The following is a 13420-nucleotide window of genomic DNA, read 5'->3' on the forward strand; positions in this document are numbered from 1 at the left end:
GTATACATAGGTGTGTGCACGCACAGCAATAGCACAATATAACTGTAAAACTCAGGACTGGTGATGTTTTTATCTATTCCCCTACTGGTAGAAAAGCATTTGCTGCAATACAATCTACTTGAATAACCAGGTAAGGTAGCAGAATACGCCTACTTTGTCTGATAACTTAATGTAAAGATTTGCTCTTTGGGGTGGTGTTTGTGAGTTGGTTAGCATCTCAGTTTCTCATCCAGACTCCCAGTATAGTCACTGATACCTTTGCAAACAGGTTGCAAAATCCTTCTGGGAATCAAAAGGTCAGCAATTTTTATCTCCTTTCCCCATGGACTGATGTAGGTAGATGAAAAGCCTAACTGGAGAAATAGCCCTTTGTGTGAAATACATGTAAGCTGTCTACATACCAGAACCCTCCACAAAGACAACGTAGCAGTAATTGGACTGCATTTTGCTTTTCAGCACTTGTACCCTTAGAATGCTGATGGTAGAGAAACCCATCACCAATTCTACTAGATACACTTGCTATATTTTAAAACAACAACAACAACAAAAGTCTAAGAGAACAATCAGCTATGAATATGCAGACAGACAGCTCACTGGACAGGCAATAGTGCTTGAAGATGAGATCAGCTGAGGGCTACTGAAGAGCCTCAGCATTCCATCAGATTCAGAAAATTAATGTGAAAACAACTAGATATTGGAAAAATATATGACAGGTGCATTACATGCCTCAGCCTTATTCCTTCCCATGTCTCTGTCTATGACATAGTCAGAAACCAAACACTGGGGCAGAGGGACCCTTAGCCTGACCTGATACAGCTGTCCTTATGTCCTTAATTCGGTGCATCAATTGCACAGTGAACATTCATTTAATAACCCAGCTGGAGCAGGCACTTGTCAGAGATACACAAGGACACATTTCTCAGAATGAAATGGAGATAAAACACCATTCTTCTAATTCACAAAAGCAGAAGTGACGGAGCAGCTCGTGCAGGATTCTGCTCTCACTCCTGGAAATCTGCTGACACTCACAAATTGCTGTGCTAGGAGATCAGAAATGAGGCTGAAGGTACAAGGAATTGGCAGATTAAACCCAGAGGGTTTCTGAATTACTTGTTCTGCTTCATTCCTACACTTTCCTGTTTGGCAAATTCATTCCAGTTTTGAAAGGTCGAGAAGTCTTGCAATGTTATGTTTGACTAATTGACCACATAACTTTGTATTCAACCTCCTAAATTGCTTGGACATGGTCAGGAGTGTCAGGCTGATTTCTGGTAACTAGAACATGATGTCCAGATTTGAGGGAGGGCTGTAGCTACTTTTAGAGATGGAGAGCATCAGCCTGGCCTGGCTGTTCTCAAGCAGAAATGTTTGTTTCCAGGCTGCACTGGTGGTAGTTGTGCCTCATTTGCTAAAATAAGTATTTAATATCATAGGTGGTTCTTCTTTGCTTCCTCCTGCTTCTTTCAGGGGACAGGTTTTCCTTATGTGTCTTCAAGGACAGCCTCTTCTCTTTTGTCTGCCCAGGCAGAGTCAGACCTAGGTACCTCCAGGAATGCTAAAGTGCCTTCTGGCCCTACTGCCCTTCCAGGTCTCTGCTTCCACAAGAAGTTTTCCTCTCACATTACACCTCCATGTTGCTGCTCCTTACCCATTGCTGGGAAGGGTGGATTATAAAAACAGCCATACCACCACAACACTTTCCTGGAGGGTTGCTTTGCTCCATATATTTTTTTTTAAATCTGGAAAAAGAGATGCTCAGCTGACAGAGGCTCATCTATCTCTAGCTTTCATGCTATTTGGCATTTTTACAAAGTCTCAGTTTCCAGAATTTTGTACAAGGATCTCAGCTCTCATGTAAAAAATGACAGTTAGCTGTTATCCTCCTAACTATAAAAAGAGAAGCCTGTAGCTCTAAAACCAGGTGGCAAATGACAACTTACAGCTTTGATTCTTGGAATCTTGAAGGCAAAATGATGATGTAATCAGTTACAGCAACTATTCTCGTTATAATTCTGAATATTTGGAAATAGTAGGACTGTCTTTGTGATTTCATGAGCACAGGGAATGGAGGACACTGAAAAATTGCTTCAAACAGCCTGGGGCTGAAGGCAGTACAGTCTCATCTTCAGCTCATCCACTGCTAGGACAGAATCCTCCTGCATGAATGTGCACTTCCCTGTGAATAGCATACACTGAACTATCTAGTATCTAGTTTTCACCCGAAACAACCACCAGAATGCATATTGCATAACGAACCTCCCAGAAAGTTAAGAAGAAACAACCCTTTTACTGAAAGCCTAAGCAGGACAGGGGACTAAACTGAAAATCCTGGGTTACTGAGTTCAGTCCGATGTTTGTCACAGAACGATAGAATTTATCTGGGCACTTTCTGAGTCACTTTCTCAAACAGGCACTCCAGCATGTCATTCCTCTTAAGGCTTGTCAGCCTACTTTCAAAGTTTCTTCCTGTCTAGAAGACTCCCCTTCCCCACTCCCTAATCTTGCCTCTTTCTTCAGTATGGTTATCTGGGATTGCATGTGATGTCTCCAAAATAGGCTGTTATTTTATTTTATTTTTTGTCTGTGATGACATCAGTACTACTCTAATTGAGCACGTTGAGCTCTTTAGGAAGGAAAGAGTAATTCCAGTTCACAACATTAAAACATATGATAGCTCAGCACTTAAACCTGAAGTTATCAAATACAGTAAAAGAGAAGCAGCTCCCATTTAAGTGGAAATAATCCAGTCTTAAAAGGATGCCAGGAAGCTTTAAAACCTTAGTACCATACAACGGCCAATGAGGTTTATGGATAATTGAGCACAGCCTATGTAAACCATGATAGTGTCTGACTCTACACAGTGCCTTCCCGAACAAGAGAGTCTTACACTGCTTTAAATAGTATTACTTTCCAGATGGCTGCATTTAGTAGACTACACCTATATTTAGCAATAAGAGGTTAGGGAATGCTTCCCATAGCATCTATCTCCTCAGAGGAACTGTATCAAAGTATCCTGAGATGTACCAAACACAACTCTGTAGGACTGGCTACCAGAAACAGCTGGAATTCCCTCTTCTTTCTTCAGGGATCCACGTCTATTTCTCACACCTTCTGCAAGCAGGGAAGATGTACTTATCTTTATTTGCAATTCACACAGTCCCAGTAATGTATTACAGATTTTAATGGGTGCCAAAATGGACAAAAAACAACAAAACAAACAACACAAAAACACAGATTAATTCCATACTAGCACAAACATTCAGCTATTTTGAAAAGGCCTAGACTCATTGACTTTAGTGAAGGTATTCCAGTTTATTTTAGTACAGATCTGACCTTTGGGACTGAAACATTAGATTTTTCTTCTCTGATTACAAACTTGCTGGAATCTCCAGATTTCACTCTAACAATAGTGCCTGTGCTTAGACAGTAGGAAATTCCCAGGCTATCATCAAATGGTTTATCTTGGATGGAACTTTAAAGATCACCTAGATCCAATACCCCCTGCCATGAACAGGGTTGCCAGTCAGCAGATCTGTCCGCCCAGGGACCCATCCAACCTGGCCTTGAATGCCTCAAGGGATGGGGCATCCACAGCTACTCTGGGAAATACATAAATATATTGATATTTATATACATATATTAAAAAAATATATGTGTGGGATGAAAATACCATTTATATTTTATTTGCTCATTAAGTAATCCTAGTTGTCTGCTTGACTAGCAGATTTGGATAAAATAGACATTGAATATGGATGAGTGCGGTTATTTATAGAAGAGTGACCCATTGTCTCATAGGTAACCAAGGATAAATAAAAGCCATACAATAGATTATTCTCTTTAGTACTGGACATTAAACATTCCCTTGAGTGTTGAAGTTCTCCATTTGAAGGAAACAAACAAATGTGTTCACCTTGTTCCACTGGTGACTTTCCTATGAATCAGTAAAAATCCAAAGCTTCCTAGGCAGGCAAGACTGCCCAGTGCAATAGATACAAAGATACTTTATCTCCTCTTATGGATGGAACTCTTGCATAAGGATGTATTTGAGACAGCATTCCTTTCATTCCCATACCAAATATGTCCTATGTCCCCAGTTTCTAAGTGAGAACAGGATGATGCTGCGCCAAGCCATTATTGTCCAGTTTCAGGACTTAGACCACGTTAAGTTTCCTCCAGCCAAAGTACCCTTTGCTTTATATGGGGACTGGGCATTCAACACTTGGAAATGAATGATGCAGTTGTGAAGTGCTCCTTTTGCTGCAGAAGAACTTCTCAAACTGAGAGCTGCAACTCCCAGCAGCTCTCCTGGAAGGTGGCTACTTCGAGGCTACTCCTGCAATGTTGTCACTTGAAAGACAGCATGGTGCAGAAAACAAAGGACATAAGGATAACCACCATACAACAAGGAGGAAAAGTGACGTGCATTACACATTTTAACATTCTTCCTGTCAAAGGCTGGATTGCAGGGAGCCTCAGTATGTTTTCAGTGAAGACAAGATTGCATTTCTAAGGCTCATCTCAGTGCACAGTCCTAAGAGGATTTGGTGAGAGTTTTCTTAAATTTGATTTTTCTGATAAGAAGAGATAAATCATGCTTAAATAAACAAAATTAAATCCTATTTTTTTCTGGATGAAGTTGTATTTATCAACATCAAGAACAGTAACTTCTGTATTTCCAATACTTGCACTGCTATCTCATGACAAGAAGTACTGTTAGTACTTCTTTTCATGATCCAATATATACATCTATTAAGCGATGTTCTAATAACTCGTATTTCAGATAGTTTGTTCTACTAAGCCAGCTCTTTCCGTCTATGCATTTAATTAGCTGTCCTTAGATTTGCCTATTTCCATCTTTACAAACATAGAAGATTTATTTAGAAACTGCAAATCAGGAAAAAGAAAAAGTAAATCTGTGTGTTACAAAATACTTGTTGAAGGTAAAATGAAAATAAGGAACAGTCCAAATGGATTTGTAAGGAAAAAAAGTTGTGGCACACCATTATAATTTCTTTCCTGTAATGGGTAACAGGCTTCTGATTTTATTCAAGTTCTGGAGATTGGAATAAAGAAGGAGCTGGTAACATCTGCAGAAGATTTGATATTGGAAGATACCACAAATAAATGGAATTAGAATTCAAGATCATTTTACAAGAGTCAAACAAGGCTTTATAGACAGGGGTATCATCTGAGGATATACAAAGTTATCTATCTGTCTGTTCTGCTTGGCACTCATGAAGCCTCAGCAATTGGTTTGTTCAGAATCAAGAATGACTTAAATATTCAAAGAATATTATAAAAGATGTGAAACAGATTGCCAAGGGAGGCCCGTACCACCTCTTTCCTTTGATGTCTTTAGTAACAGATTAGGCAAACATTTAAGAAATGACCTAGGTACAGATGATCCATGGGACAGATGGATGAACTAGAGGAAATCTCGAAGTCATATGCTACATTTCTTTCTCTCTTTCAACTTTTTCCCTTGACACTCACATTCTCACCCTTTGGGAGCAACAGAATCCAAATGTGCTATTTGCATCATTTCTAAACACAGTGTAATTCTAGCAGCCACACACAAACAAAGAGGTATTTCATGTTACCACATCATCAGATTCCAGCCTTAGTTTTTAAACTCATAGCTTATCTAAGATCAAAATTAGACCACTTGATTGGCCCAGCCCAGTTTATAAAGGTTTTTGCTGTATTAGTTGCTAAAAGCAGTAAATGCCTACAAATACTAAATGCCAGTGACTACACGTTAACCCACTCACGTCCTTTTGAAGCTGCTTTGACCCATACGGATCTTCACACTGACTTTGCAACGTATGATGTGATGTCTGGCTTCCATTTTCATGAAGCCTCTGCTAAAATACTCTTAAGAGGAGTCTTTGGAGGGCAGCTTTGGTTGTCATTTTGTATGCTTCATGTTACTAAACAGATTTTCACAAACAATTCTTAGGGAAAAGTAGATAGTCAGAGGCAGAACTCCCTTTGATAATTCACCATGCTCAGGCTTAGTTAAACAGCACTCAATGCTGGATGAACAGGTTTCCTAGTTCAAGTTTACAGGTCACCCATATCTGCTCTGTTTAGATTCGTTTTTATCAACTCACGGCTCACAGGCTGGAGGGGGAAGATGATATGATAAGCAGAACAAAAGAAATTTTGGCCGTGGCATAGGTGAGAATCTCAGCCTTTGAATAGATGTGGAAGAATCACCGAGGAAGATTAGTACACTGAGCAAATCCAAGAAAGTAACTGAGGCAAAAGGTCAAATAAGTTCAATACCTGAAAAATGATCTGATGGAAATCGTTCGATCAAACAGGAGTGCATCAAACCTGAGCAGTAAGTTAAAAAGTGCTTCTGAATTCTTAAAGGAAGTTCTTATGATCCAACAGTATTTGGAGCATCAGAATGCTCCACTAAAGAAAAAGGCCTTTCCTTTCTCTGTGAAGCCACTGTACTTCATACTGCATAAAGCTATGTAAAGTACCTAAGAAATCTATAAAATAACAAGCCCTCTTCATAAATATCTAGCAGCTAAACATATTGCACATTTGTTTGTTACTGGAAAAGATTCATCTGCAGAACCATCCAGAGGAAACTTCCACTGCCCAGCATTATTTCACTGGAGCTAAATGTTGCAGTGGTGCTTGGTATGGGAACCTTAACTTCAACCTAGGTTAATTTTTCCAGCTCTCTTATCAGGCTTTTAGCTCATGTTTCATCAGCGCTCCAAGCTGTTGCACACAATGAGAAGAAAACATCTTTAAGTCCATCTGATTTCACAGACAAATTTACCATGATGAAATAGCTGTGGTCCTTCTGAATTTCCATCTGAAAATGCCAGTTTCTCCATTAACAGAGAGGGCATTTAAGGAGTCTAGCTGATTAACTGAGCTGAGTAGCTGAGGTGCCCAATGTCTGACATTTCCCCCATTCCTTTGAAGTTTGTACAGGTGGGACTATTTTTCTCCTAAGAGAAGAACATTAACATAAAACTGAAATCTGAACACTGGAAAGTAGAAACCACAAATGATTGCTTTTGCATTACACAGAGGAAAATATTTCCCTTCTGGGAGGGTAATGTTGCAAGCATTCTTTTATAAGTCAAGGTCCTGATATGGGCTTTTAATTAATTATATTTTAAAATCTTAAACAGCACGGAAATAAGTTACTAGGAAGGCTGCGTAGTGTTCAAGTTTGGAAGTTTTTCAAGACCCAATCTGAACAAATTCATAGCTGATCTTACCTCTTTCTGATGGCAGCAGTGCTTAGAGTATGATAATGGAGCAGATGACATCCAGCAATCCCTTCCAACCAAATTGTACGTGATTCTGGGACTTTTATCCAGAAAGATCGAGTTTTTTCAGACCTGCAGAAAGCATGCAATATGATGCAGTTTGATTTTTGCTTCCCTCAGATATACATACATTTTCAGCAGTCTCTGAATTATAAAACTCAATTTTGCAGTCAGTAAATGGTTCATTTGTTGATTCTCATCTACCAAATCCAGGTAGTTCCACAAACGACAATATTCTGCTGATACACTGAAGGCTTAAAAAAATTACATTTACGAGGAAAAAAACCACAAAGCTACAAATTGACAGCCTTTCTTCAATGCAGGTGCTATAATTACAAGTGTCAAAAACCTCTGGTATGCTTCACAGATTACATCCTTAGGAGAGATGTGCTTTTCTTTAAATGCTGAAATAAAAAGACTTTTACCCTTTTTGAACTGCGATTTCAGCCAACTATTTAGACTACAATATTTTATCTGTTCCTCTGAGGTTTAAGTTACTGTGCATGCTGCCAACAAACACTCTCTTAACAAAAGCTGATCTCCATTGGAATTCAGCATATATGTTCTAAATTTAAGCAGATAGGAGAAGATTTAAAAATATCGTTAATTAAAAGTCCATATCAGGACTTTGACATGTAAAGCATAGAAGAATGTTTGCAACCCAAAACACAGGCTTAAGCTCCACTCATTGCAAAACCAAGCGCTGGATGCTTTCATCCTCTAAGGTTAAGGCTCTCTAGTGGCTCTCCAGTGATACAAAGGGTGAAAATAAATGACTCTTCTTAGTTCAGTTTTCATCTCTGCAGAGGAATTATTGTGTAGCAGACAGCTAGGTTACAGCCTGCACCATTCAGCCTGCACCAGATCGTGTCATTACAGCCCTAGTTCTACTCAGTAGCTACAACAAAACAGATTCATACTGAAGTCCTGGTGTTTTTTTTACCATTCCTCTTCATGATTGGAGTGCCTACTGGGGAAAAAGCTTGGCTATGGTATAAGATAGCCTCAAGCTCAACACAGGCTCAGCTCAAGAGAGCTGCACGTATCTCTTCTGTGGTTCTTTCCTTTTCCCCCATTTACCCATCCAGCCACTGTTCTAAGCACTTACACAACCCTGAGATTTCTGTGGTAAACAGCTATTCTCTGTGTCTACTTCCACTGATGGGATACTTTGCAGTTTACATACCTTTATATAACTTAAAAAGTTATACATGAGTTTAAACAGTCCTTGAGAAATCTCATCTCTAAGCTGTTCTAGGGAAATGCAAATACTGCTACGTGACAAATACAGTGCCACCAGTTCCCTGCTCTCCAAATGCACAAAACTCTGCTAGCTACACCATGTACAGCTACACAGAGATTCACCAGCGAGATCCCAGCTCCACAGTGTTCCCCCTGGCAGCTTGCTCAACAATTTATTGCAACACTTGTGCAATAAACACAGGAGTTTCCTGGCCCTTCCAGTGCTGTCCTATGTGATCAACGTAAATGGCCTGCAAGAGCAGAGCTTCAACCCTTTGCCCCTCCTTTGAGATACCTCAGGTAAATGACGGAGCCTTTTACGAGGCCTAAGGAGCCTTCATACAAAGCATTTACCTAAACTGACCTCACCTTGTTGGTGGTAGGTTCTAATTTTTATGTTCCAACACCCTTAATGTAGCAGAATAGCCAGAGACAGTCCAGCTGGGATGTCTAACCTTCCTAGGGGAAGGAGGAAGACTGGTGCTGCTTTATCTGGTGCTTTCTGCAGGCTCATATCTACCAGCAGGGCTCAGCTTACATTAACAACAGTGTTTAGTCAGTTTAAACAGTGCTGGGGGAGATAAAAGCCAATGGCCTTCAGTCAGACATAGAGGAAACAGCTGCAGTTTCCAAGACGGCTGCAGCCACACCTTGTATTTTGCAGTAGATACCACATGGGACTACAGCCCTGAGATTTAGCAATGTTTGGATCCAGTGAAAGAAAAAAAGACAGGTCAGAGGGAACTGGGCACATATAAGCACAAAGCCAGAATCATTTGCACTGAAATTCAAAATTAATTAATATTAATTATAGGTATTTTTTAGCAGGGATTTTATATGCTCATTGAAAGCCTCTTTGTGCATGTTCTGTTCCTCTAAGAGACAGAGCTGTGTGTGTCTGCCTCCTATCTCTGATCATTAAAGGAAGATGTGAAGAGTTTGATTGTTTAGGGGTCTGGTAATCAGAAAAAATCAGAAAAACAGGCCACCAGTTTGTCTGCAAGTCCCTAGCTGCCTTAAATGCCTCCATGGCAATCCTTCTCCACATGATGTAGCTTTACTCCCTAATTCTCTTCTCCTGTCTTGCAGAGAAGAGATCTCACAATGAAAAGGCACAGAGGTTTTCTGTAGTATACTCTGTATTTCTCTCTATCAGACTAAGAAGAACCCTTAAATAGCTATCTCTGGAAGAGAATGTTTCAGATACAACTTAATTAATTCAGTGTTTAATGATAAATAATTCAAGCTGCCATACCTCTGGAGAGGTATAGAAGGGAGGATTAAATATTTAGCATAATTTTTATAATTTCTGACATCTTAACTGTATTGAAAAATCTTCTGAAAATAGCCACAGACTGACTTAGTCCACTCTGGTCTGCTTGTTGGCCTTAGTCTAGCAAACAGAATAGAGATATCTCTTCTCACAGAGTTTACTGAAACAAGTAGCCTGTTAGAAATTAGATATTGCTTCTAGATTTCCTGCCTGGTGCTCTGACAGCTGTTGACACTTTTCTCCTGAGTTGTCCCTACAATGCTCGGAAGTCTTTAACCTTCTTCTTAGACTGACATCATAAAGCTTTAACCTTTATCACATGGGAAAGCCAATGGCATCCAGCCACAGGCATAAGGAAGACTGAAGGTGTTGTCACAAAAGACTTCCAGCCAGCTGCTGTGGGTCCTGGAACAGACCAAGTAACTTCTATTCAGAAATAAAAAAAAAACAACAAGGAGGTTTTCCAGAGATACAATCCAGGCTGAAACTATCTGTATACTGTAAGTGTTTGAATGGTATTGATTAAGTGGTGGTAACAGACTGACACTTTTCATCTTCAGGCCCCCATTAAGCACCCACCATATCATGTAGGGAGCAACTGCTAGTTCCCATCATCCTGAAGTTACCGAAAGGCTTCTGAGATTTGGGCAGAGTGACCCTGATGAGCACTCTCTGCAATTCTCTGGAGGCAGGAGAACTTCAGTGTAATATTAAACAGTTCATGAATATGCAAACAAGAATACAAGTGAAATAGTAACTACTCATTTCAGAGGATAAGCAAGAGGTGGAGTTCTACGTGCCTTGTCTTCCTAAATAAATTGTTTGCTTCTTAGTTTGAGGCATACATTAGTAGCCAACAAAATGAAGAGATGTTTCCAAGCAAGCAAAGCATAGGAGCTTTGCAGCCTTCATAGGTCTACTGGGGCTGTTTCTGGGAAGAAAGAAGCAAGACTGGACAGACACAGAAGGCTTGCTGATTTCCATAAGGACATAGGAGGCATGGAGCTTGTTCAGAAGAATGAGTACCAAGACATTTCCAGCTGGATTCCGGTACCTGTTTCCAGAGAGGTCTATCATAGCATCATAATTTGAATGTACAGGAAGCCATTTGAAAAGGTAATTTGATTTGATTGAACACAAGTAGCTGCAGACTAGTAAGACTGCAATTAGAGGAACATGTGTGGAAGAAAGCAGATGGGAAGAAAAGGGTCCAGGACAGCTGGTAAACAGCTGTCCTGGATTGCTGCATAATTTACCAATGATGGGAGAAGAGAAGGGCTCTCTGGCTGATGCCTGGGAGAGACTCTGTCACCCTAGGGGAAGATTATGGAGCTTTCTTTCTCTTTTGTGCCATGGAAAAACCAAGTAGTCACCTGCCCCATGTACTTGGTAATATCTATGGGGATAAGGAAGAGGTTTTATCATCATAATATACCGCATGAAATAAAACAACAACAAAATCACCTATTCTGATTAATTTTAACAGATTTGATCTTTTTTCTATTACAACTCCTTTCTCTGATGCCAAAATAACATCAGCCTGTGCAGAGCAGCCCTTTTTTCGTGTTTTGCTTTCAAGCACCATGCCTGCACGTTTCCAGCTTGGTAACTCCTGCCCCTATACTTTGTTATGCTGTATCCAGTGGGAGAAAGCACAGGTGAGCGCAACCAAGCTTGCAAATGAAAAGAGCCATGATACCTTTGTTTTCATCTTACAAAAGTACTTAGATCGACGGCAAGTAGATGGTAAACAGATGGCATGTATTCTTCTTAGGGGACCTCCAGCCAAGGAGGCAGACCATGGTCACATGAAAAACAGAAGGGACTGGAGAGTCAGAGCCTCCACATCCCAGGGTATTTACACAGACATGCCTTGAGGCAAACCAGCTAAACCAGCTCTTTAACATCAAGCCCCATTCCCCTTCACCTTTTATTTCTGCAAGGAGATGAACTGGTCACAGGTCTTTGTGGTAGCTTTTCAAAAGTAGAGCCTTTCTAGCTCAGCATTACAGAACCCTTTATTTTGCTGCCCACTAATGGACTTTACTAATGTGACAGTTACTAACAACATGAGCAGCCACGTGAACCAAAAAGGAAAGCCAAAATTTCACACCTGGCAAAAGGTCTGGTCTGCTGACAAGAGTCCCATCCTCCCATGCCACCTCATGGGTGTGTGCAAGGAATTTCTGATGCATGCTCTTGTGAACAGCTAATGTGCAGTCTAGCAGCTTCCAGTAAATGGCTCTTAAGACTCCAGAGCCGTTTCCACACAAAAGTCTATTGTTCATATGCAGGATCCGCCTCCCTACCCTTTCATTAGAAAAGCACAGATCTCAACAGTGGCATGTTTATCTTAGCAGGGTGTTAAACCTTACCGAGACAGCCGCTGGTTTAGGATTAGAAACAAGTTTATCCCAGCTATCCTGAAACATCCAGAATGCAGGGTAATGCACACGTATGTCAAAAGTGCTTGGGAGACAGATTTAAGACTGTAAAATGAACCAAATGAGAGTACCTTCATATATGAGAATGAGAGCAGGACAAATGCAGTGGAGAAATGAGGTTGCTGCACAGGGCAGGAGCTCAACTTCAGACTGCTTGAGTCTCTCCATAGGCTAGAATCAGGGTCTTCATAGACAATGCTTCACACATTGAAAACACCGGCCAAGAGAGATGAAAATCCCAGGAGGCTAGTAACATCTATGAGAAGTCAAACAACATTAAAGAAACTGTTTCTCCAAGCTTATAAAAATTTATGGGTGAACCTGGACTGGCATCACCACATCCAAACCCAGACTGACACCTGCCTTTACCACAGAGATAATACTGGTTATTTTGGCAGCTGGATTCAACAGAACAGACAAGTGTGCTACGAGAAAAGCGCCCAACAAAGTTCTACAGATAGAAATGTTGCAAATGCATTTAAGTCTGTGGTCTGCACCGTCTGCAATTTATTCATTTGCCCCGCATTCCTCCACACCTTCTACCATGAAATGACTTACAGTAGACAAGACAAGGCATCTCTCCTCCTCTTCCTTGAGGGAGAGGTAGTAGGTCTGGAAAAGGCCCTAGTGAGATATTAAGAACAGCACTGAGGAAGACAGACCTGAAAGCCCACAGAGCCAAAATAAGTGAGATGGGACACAACCAGCAGTTTTCAGGTGACTCCCCAGAGATGCAGAAACAGCAGAAAGGAGATGAGGTAGGGAGGGAGAAGCAGAGATTAAGGCCAGGGAACAGCAAAGCAGTAAAGGAAGACAGGATATATCAAGGACAGAAGGGACAATTGAGATAGACAATTTGGTGCCACCAGAGAAAGACGAAGGACGTCATCAGGTAAGATGTAGACAGAAGAAAGAGACATCCTAATGCCTATGCAGCCACGCAAATAGGAGGGTCTTGGGAGTACAGATAAAAAGACAATGTATTGTGTGATGGAAAAGGAGCAGTATCTGAAAGGAAGGAAGGAAAATGCAGTAAATTTGGACTTGTGAACTGGAGGAGGAGGGGATGACTGGACATTCAGAGGAGCGCAGGAGCAACTCATACTGCTGAGACCTTTGGCACCACAAAAATCATTATTTTTTTTTTCTCATTTTGT

At 40.7% G+C, this 13420-nt stretch overlaps 1 long non-coding RNA gene across 1 annotated transcript in view; it reads right to left on the bottom strand.

Annotated features, from left to right (window-relative positions):
- LOC107053038 overlaps positions 1–13420 on the bottom strand; it is a 178599-nt gene that overhangs the window by 142323 nt on the left and 22856 nt on the right. Inside the window, exon 3 of the long non-coding RNA XR_006938659.1 lies at positions 7254–7376. This is a non-coding gene — a long non-coding RNA (uncharacterized LOC107053038). The remainder of the gene's footprint in view (positions 1–7253; positions 7377–13420) is intronic.

Source organism: Gallus gallus, chromosome 3 (genome assembly GCF_016699485.2).
Source record: "Gallus gallus isolate bGalGal1 chromosome 3, bGalGal1.mat.broiler.GRCg7b, whole genome shotgun sequence".
Taxonomy (NCBI): domain Eukaryota; kingdom Metazoa; phylum Chordata; class Aves; order Galliformes; family Phasianidae; genus Gallus; species Gallus gallus.